Source organism: Pelophylax lessonae (assembly GCF_965119305.1).
Source record: "Pelophylax lessonae genome assembly, chromosome: 5".
Classification (NCBI taxonomy): domain Eukaryota; kingdom Metazoa; phylum Chordata; class Amphibia; order Anura; family Ranidae; genus Pelophylax; species Pelophylax lessonae.
Window position 1 is genome coordinate 255699461 of NC_138772.1, and position 9117 is coordinate 255708577.

Here is a 9117-nt window from a genome sequence, read left to right on the forward strand (position 1 = left end):
TTCATGAATCTATGCTGTCTGTTGCTTAAAATATTTTTTTTTTTTACAGCAAGAACTCATCTATGTGACCTTTTATTAAACTCTCCAATATGTTCCCAACTAAAAAAGTTAAACTAACAGGTCTATAGTTACTTTGTATTCAGACGGAAATGAATTGCACAAGTCTATTACCAATTCAAACAAATTTTTGGTTATTCAGAGATTTGTATGTATCCGAATCTCTAATTGAAATAGTAACATATTTCATCAAAATTCATTAAAATTTGTTTTGTTTATTCGATAATATGATAAATTACTATGTGAAGAATAGCTGGTTCTTAAAGTGGAGTTCCACCCAAAAGTGGAAGCTCCACTTATCTGCTTCCTCCACCCCTCTAATGCCACATTTGGGACCTTTCGGGGGTGAGGGGGGAGCAGATACCTGTCAAAAACAGGTACCTGCTCCGACTTCCAAATAAGGGTGCTGTGGTGACCTACATCATTTGCGGCCCTTCCTCCTTCCTCCCACTGTCTTCCTGGAGACACCCACAGGTCCCAGAAGAAAGCAGGACCATTCTTAAAGTGCAGCATGACTCGTGCATAAGCAGTAGGAAACAGGCTGTAAAGCCGCAAGGCTTCACTTCCTGTTTCCCTTAGTAAGGATGCCGGTGCTTGGCCCCGGAGCCGATGGATGGGTCAGCTTTGGGTGCCAACATCGCAGGCTCCCTGGACAGGTAAGTGTCCTTATAATAAAACTCAGCAGCTAAAGTATTTTTAGCTGCTGACTTTAAATTTTTTTTCATACAGGCTAAAACTCCACTTAAGGCAGCGGGCTGGGAAGCCAGCCGCCACGTCCTAAACAACTGATGACTCATCAGCTGTCAGTGGGTTTCCCCACTGCCAGCTGAAATGTAAACAAAACAATGCTGTCAAAAGAGAATTCTGAAAAGGGGGCGTGGCTGCCGGCGCGGAAGATGGCTGCTTTCTAAGCTAGCTCCGCACTGCCACCCAGGACAATTGCAGCTACAGTGGCTACCGCCGCACTTCTGACCCTCCGACTAGCTCTGTGACCGGCACGAACGCAGCCACTATGACCCGAAAGAAGAAGGAGACCGGCCAGCCGGGAAAACTGATGGGATTCTTCATTTCTCAAACTCCCGGGCTCCGCCAAAATCAAACTGAGAGGTGTTCCGGAATCGGTCTCCCCTACACGACTGCTGCAGCATGTTACAGCATTGTTCAAACTGCTGGTTCCCTCTATGCCAGAATCTGAGCTCCTAATTGATAGGATTCATCGGTTACCAAAACCCACATTTCTGGCTGGTGATGTACCTAGGGACGTTTTAATGAGGGTGCACTTCTTTCATGCCAAGGACCGTATTATGCTTGCCTCTAGACAACTCAACCAGCTCCCGGAGCCATACTGCAATGTACAGTTACTACCGGACTTATGTAAACACACGCTGCAGGCCAGGCGCAACCTCTCTACAGTTACCAAGGCCTTGTGTAACCATCAGGTGCAACACAAATGGCGATACCCTGCAACTCTTCTGGTCACACATGAGGGATCTACAGTGCCTATCAAATCACTGGAGGAAGGCCTCTCCATACTTCGCTGATGGAACATTCTCCCAGCTGAGCAGGCTCCTTCTCCTCACTCTCCGCCTTTGCGTCCCACGGACAGCGAGTGGCAAGTGGTGTCCCGCAAACGGCCCTCCAGGCTGCAATCCATCCACTCTAGCCCCAACAATGTTTGATGCAACACAGTCATTGTCCTAGTCCTCTGATAGTGAGTCTATCTGGCCCCTCACTGCCTTTTTTTTTTTTTTTTCCATAAAGAATTTTTATTTTTGTGAAAGTTGTACAATACAAGTTAAGCATAATGTAGTACAATAAGAGAGAATTCTTCAAAAATATAACAAAACATGTTAACAATAGCAGAAGAGAGGTTATGCACAACTGTAATATTATCGCCTTTCACACTCCGAAAAGGTAGCAAGGAGACAAGAATATGTATAAAAAGAGAAATACATTACAGTGGGCGCAACAGGGTTACAGTTGTTGGACCCAGTAACTCAACCCAGGAGCAATCTTTAACTTTACAAGAAAGAAAAGAATGTTAGCCAACCTTAGTGCAGAAGTAGCTAAATTGTGAATACCGTATATAGTGAAGTGATATAACAATATGGACTTAATCATACCAAGATTGATTTAACAGTTCCAGGGTATTCTAACGAGTAGTGAGGTTTGGCCAGTTTAATTTATAATGAGACAAAGTTTGTTATTCAGTCTGCAAATTATTGTTTGGATCCAACATTTGAGGGTGCGCCTCCATTAAAATAAGAAATAGGGTACAAGTGTGACAGCGGAAGTAGCATATGTTAGAGAAAAAGGGGAGAGAGAGAAAGAAAGAAAGTGGAGGGAGTAGGAAGGGGGGGAAAGCAGGAACCTCCACCCCCCCCCGGGGGACAGGACCATTATAGGTCTTAGAGATTTATTTGAATTTTAATTTATAACTTTTAGGAGGAGGTCATTACCGATTTATATGACAAAGATTGTTTGAAGCTAGACCAGGCCTGCCATTTAGTAGCGAAAACTGAGAAGGAGTCATGAGCAATGCTAATCAGTTCTTCCATTTGCTCAATATGATTCAGTCTATGGAACCATTCCTTGATGGAAGGAGTCGTGGTCGATCTCCAGTGGCACGGGATGCATAGCTTGGCTGCTGTTACCATGTACATGGCCAGCGATTTCCTGTAGTTGTGTCTATGCGAAGGTGTCCAATGCAGCAGGTATTGCATTGGAGAGAAATCTAAGTCAGACGAGGTGGCTTCTTTGATCAGGTTGTGGACTTTCGTCCAAAAAGGACGGAGAGCTGTGCATTCCCACCAAATGTGCAACATAGTTCCCTGTTCATGATTGCATCTCCAGCATACATTTGGGATGGTAGGACAAAATTTGTGAAGTCTATCAGGGGTTTGGTACCATCTAGTTAGGATTTTATATCCATTCTCCTGAATCGTAACGCTTATTGAAGCTTTTTGGATGGTCTGAATAACAGAGGACCATTCCAATTCCGTGAGAGATAGATCTAGGTCTCTGGACCAGGCTTGGACAAAAGACGAGGAAGAGATCGGCGGGGGAGATAGTAAAATGCGATATAAGATCGAGATTATGTGTCTCTGGGGGCCAGATCTTTCACAGAGAGCCTCAATCCCCGTTAAAGGTCTCGTCCAATCAGACAGGGCACGTCGGTGAGTCAGAAAATGACGAATCTGGAAAAATATCCATAGCGGGATAGAGTGAGGTTGAATATTTTGGTTAATCTCCTCCCAGGACAAGGGGGATCCCTTGTGAAAGAAGAGCTTAGCTGGAACTCTTACGCTTGGCCAGATGTCCTGGAGTAAGGAACTAGACATTCCTGATGGAAAAGCAGGGTTCCATCGGATGGAGTTTAGGGGGCCAGCTGCCAGATTTATTTTCTTGGCTTTGCACCACGTACTGTGTAACTTTAGTGGGGGGGCTATGAGAGGATGACTCTTCAGGTCCTCCTCTAGCACTGAAAAAGGGAGCCAGGATAGGACTTGTAGAGGAATAGTCGAAAAGGCATTCTCCAGCTTAATGACTGCTTTAGTGGATGAATGGACGTTCCAATCCACTAGTCTAGTTAAAATACAGGCCTTATAGTATGTATGTAAGTCCGGAAGTCCTAAGCCGCCGCTTTCTTTGGGAGACGTCAGTTGGAGATATCTGATCCAGGCCTTTTGTCTCCCCAGACAAATTTCTGGGAGCATGACTTGAAAGATATAAAGAAAGAATTTGGAAGTTGAATTGGGACTGTTTGGAATAGGTATAGGAATTTCGGTAGTATCGACATTTTGAGAAGGGAGGCTCGTCCGAACCAAGATACCTGTATCGTCTTCCAGGATCTAAGGGTATCATTGGCAGAGTTGAGGAGTGGTTGATAGTTCAACCTGTAGAGATCTGAGAGATTTCGGGGTATTAAGATCCCGAGATTTGGAATGGATTCAGCGGCCCATTTGAATGGGAAATTTGAGGCACAACGTGCGACTTCCGATTGGGGAAGGGATATATTTAGGGCAAAGGACTTGGTATAATTAATTTGTAAATAAGAGAGAGATTTAAAGAATTCCAAATCGTGAAGCAAATTTGGGAGCGAGATGTGGGGTTGAGACAGGAAGAGTAGCATATCGTCCGTGAACGCGGCAATTTTATGAGAAGAGCCCGCTATATCAACTCCCTTGATGTTCGTGTTGGCGCGTATCATATTTAGAAAGGGTTCAATTGATAGGATGAACAAAATTGGTGAGAGGGGGCACCCCTGACGGGTCCCATTGGATAGGTTGAAGGCGTCCGATAGGTAGCCATTGACCCTGACCCTGGCAGTCTGGTTCGTATAGAGGGCTCGAATGGAGGAAAGCATCCGAGGCAAAATGCCCACAGACTCCAGGGTAGCTAGAAGGTAGTCCCAGGCCACTCTATCGAATGCCTTTTCGGCGTCCAGGGAGAGAAAGAAGCCCGGGACACCACGAGTAGTGAGCCAGTGGTGTATGTTTAGGGCTCTCTTGGTATTGTCCCTAGCCTCTCTCCTGGGCACAAGGCCCGCCTGGTCAAGAGAGACCAGTGAGGGAATGTGCGGGAGGAGACGATTCGCAAGGATCTTGGCGAAAATCTTGATGTCAGCATTCAAGAGTGATATTGGGCGGTAATTCCCAACCAATGTAGAGTCCTTGCCCTCCTTGGGAATCACCGTAATGTGGGCTTCCAGCAAAGTGGAGGAATGGTGAGAGGTGTCAGCCAAGGTTCGGAATGCTCTAAGGAATTGTGGTTTAAGAGATTCTGAGAACATACGGTAGTATGATAGTGAGAATCCATCCGGCCCAGGGCATTTCCCGGGTTTCATCTCTTTAATTGCTCTATCAAATTCTTCCTCGGTCAGGGGTGATTCTAAAACAGAAGCGTCTGAGCGTGAAAGAGGGGGAGGGCAGTGTTTCTCTAAGAAGGATTTCATCCTCTCTAACCGGGTGGAAGGCGACAGAGGGCGATGGAGAAAGGGTTGGAGATTTTATAGTGCGTGATAAAAGGATTCAAACTGTTTGGCGGTGGCTCCGTTTGAGCGGTGTATTGTGCCTGCGTTATCCTTTATGAGATGAACGTTGGCTGATGTTTTCTGTGTCTGCACCGCTCTGGCCAGTAATCTGCCACTTTTGTTGCCTTGTTCGAAAAAAATTCTTCTACTTAATGCAAGTCTACGGTGGCTTTGAATGTTGAGGATGTCTCTGATCTCTTGTCGAGTTTTTGTGAGTTCAAATAGGGTGTTGTGGGCAAGAGAGTGTTTATGAGCTCTCTCGAGAGCTCCCAGTTTGGTAAAGAGAGACTCGAGAGTAGCTTGTTTGGCTTTTTTTTGGGTGGCTGCCAATGAGAGGAGTTTCCCTCTGAGGACACATTTATGAGCCTCCCATTGGCCAATTGGAGATGAGTCAGGTGTATCATTTTCCGTAAAAAATGTGGAGAGTGCTTCTTGAACCTCGTCCTTTATCTTTGAATCCCTCAGTAGAGAGGGGTTCAGACGCCAGGATTTACACCTAGTGTCCGTACTCGGTAATCGGATCATCATTGAGATGGGATTGTGGTCAGAGAGAACTCTGGGTTCGATAGAGGTGGAAACTAATAGGGGTATATCTGTTTGGGAAATAAAGAAATAATCAATTCTAGAGAATTTGTCATGGGGGGGCGGAATAAAAAGTGTAATCTTTACTGTCCGAATTCAATATTCTCCAGAAGTCATGTAGCCTCAGTTTTTGCAGTTATATAGTTATTTGCCGCAATGCCCGAAAAGGGAGTACAGAAGAGCCAGTAGACGAATCCAGGTGAGGGTTTAGGGGGGCATTAAAGTCCCCGCCTAGTATCAGCATCCCCGAGGCGAAGTCTAGTAGCTCTTGACTCATTGAACGGAAAAATGGGACCTGTTTGGAGTTGGGAGCATAAATGTTCGCAATAGTTATTGGCCTTGAGTTTAATTTCCCCTTGATAAAGAGGTACCTGCCATCAAAGTCGCGTTTGACATCAACCACCTGAAAATCTACCTGCCGTGAAAGTAGTATGGAGACTCCTCTAGTTTTAGAGCCGTCTGTAGGTGCATGGAAAGAAATTGGGAAGTTTTTGTTCATTAACTTGGGAACTTCACCTTCTTTAAAGTGTGTCTCCTGGATCAGAAGTATTTGGGCATGCATTCTGTGAGCCTCAGCTAATAATTGTGACCTTTTCTCAGGGATATTCAATCCTTGGGCATTGATTGAGATTAATTTGCATGATTGACCCCGGGAGGGAGGAGGTGTGTTCTGCATGGCTAGTAGAGAGAAAGGGGAGACAAGGAAGGGTTAGGGGGGGGTGAATAGAGTGGGTGGAAAGAAGAACAGTGGGGGCGGGTTGATGTAGAGAGAGCTCAGTAGTGGCAAAAGTTAGCTAGGTGTGCTAAACACTTATGCCTCGGGCCTCTCAGAAAAAGAGGGGTAGACAAAAGAAAGGATCAGAATGGGCTGTAGGAGGGGGGAAGAGATAGATGGAAGGGTTGGATAAAAGGGCCTGATTCAGGTAAGAGAAAGAGAGTTATGATAAGGTTAAAGAGGAGGGTGATTGGACCCCGCAGAGAAGGCAGGTTTCAAGTGATCCGCCTAGGTTCTGTGCGGGGTAGAAACAATGCAAATTGTATTTCGGGTCAACAGTAACTAGAAGTTACCGTTGTGTTGGAGAGTGTTTATGACAAACGATCACTGACCGGACAGAGAACTGTGCATAAAAAGGGGGAGGGCTAAAGAAGCAAATTCTGGTGTATAGTAGAATAACAAACTGGCCAAAACTAACCATGTTCAAACCGACGGGTCCAGTTCGGTAATTTTCTAGAAAAATCTACTATAGAGAATAAGGAGACAAAATAGGGTGTTAATTAAAAAAGGAAACTTCAGTGATAACAATGGGACCGTAACATTCCCCAGTGAGTAGCTCCACCTGATTTGATATGAAAGTGTTTTATATATTCAAGTTACGGTATGAAGAGGTATTAAAGGGCATCCCACCGTCTTTTAAGAAGACTGAACGCTGTTCTTTCCAACCGCTGCTAGCACTGGTAATATCTGGTTTTAATTTGGTCTTAATGAGAAAGGGGTTAAGTAAACTAAGATCCCCCCCACCGACTGGATTCCCCGGAAGCCCTGCTGTTGCAAAAGGGGTGGCGGGGTATACCGCGAGAAATGGTACAATCCAGTAGGCGTTGGGTTAGATGGGTACATTGACAGTAGGCTGCAAGCAGAGCTTCGGTAAAGGATAGAGCCATATATGAGATTCTGACATGCTTGGTTACGCTACTCGGATGTATGTCAGAGAGACTAAGTGTGCAGCTTATGAATGGTCGTTTTATGTAGGGGTTCCACCTCTCAGGACCCTATGGTCATATAGAGGGGTGAGTGAACAGTCAATGCATCATCTAAACAGGGTCAGTAGTCAAGTAACTTAAGTGTCACTGCCTTTTTTGCGATCTGTTTAGCTTTCGGACTGCCGAGACAGTCCCTTTTTTATGCACCTTTTCCCTTTTATTCCTGACCCCTTTTTCTTTCTCAACATTTCTCCTTTTACAGATAGGATTGGCAGCAAGGATGGGAAATGTCATTATAATGGGGGACTTTAATTATCCAGATATAGACTGGGCAGAAGGAACCGCGCACTCAGCCAAGGCTAGGCAGTTCCTAAATGTTTTGCAGGACAATTTTATGGGTCAGATGGTGAATGCACCGACAAGAAACAATGCGGTACTTGACCTACTGATTACCAACGATACAGACCTGATCACGGATATAGAAATACGGGACAACTTAGGAAACAGTGACCATAGGTCAATAAGTTTCAGTATTAATTACAGTAATAGGAAGCTGAGGGGTAATATAAGGACACTGAATTTCAAAAGAGCCAATTTCCCAAAGCTGCGCTCGCTGCTAGAAAATATCAATTGGGATAGAACCCTGGAAACAAAGAACACGGAGGAAAAATGGGAGTGCTTCAAGAGCATACTAAACAGGGGGATTGGCCAGTGCATTCCAAAGGGAAATAAATTTAAAAGAGCAAAAATAAACCCTGGATGGCTAAACTCCAACATAAAAATGTATATTAGTGCTAAAGAAAAGGCCTTCAAAAAATACAAGAATGAGGGGTCATTGGCAGCATTTAAGCATTACAAAGAGTGTAATAAGAAATGTAAAGACGAAATCAGGGCGGCTAAAATAGAACACGAGAGACATATAGCGGAGGAGAGTAAAAAGAACCCTAAGAAGTTCTTTAAGTATATAAACAGTAAGAAAGCGAGGCCAGAACACATTGGCCCCGTAAAAGATGATAAGGGAAATATGGCCACTGAGGACAGAGAAAAGGCGGAAGTGTTAAATAATTTCTTCTCTTCAGTCTTCACAAAAGAATCGGGGGGCTACACGAACCCAGCTTGTAAGGCCAATAATACACCTCAGAAAGTGCCGCCATGGTTAACAGAAGATAGACTTAGAGCTAAACTAGAGAAACTTAACATAAATAAATCCCCGGGACCGGATGGCTTGCACCCGAGGGTTCTTAAAGAGCTCAGCCAGGTGATTGCCAGACCATTATTCTTGATCTTTAAGGATAGTTTACAGACGGGTATGGTGCCAGCTGATTGGAAAAAAGCCAACGTGGTACCAATATTTAAGAAGGGGCCGAGATATATCCCGGGTAACTATAGGCCGGTCAGCCTAACATCAGTAGTCTGCAAAATTTTGGAGGGGATGTTAAGGGACCACATACAAGACTTTAGTAATGAAACTGGTATTATAAGTAGTAATCAGCATGGATTCATGAAAAATCGTTCTTGCCAAACCAATCTATTAACCTTCTACGATGAAGTGAGCAGCCACCTAGATAAAGGTAAGCCTGTGGATGTGGTGTATCTGGACTTTGCAAAGGCCTTTGACACCGTTCCCCACAAACGATTACTGTACAAACTAAGGAAGGTAGGTATGGACCATAAGGTGAGTACCTGGATAGAGAACTGGCTCCAGGGGAGGGTACAGAGGGTGGTGATTAATGGGGAGTACTCGG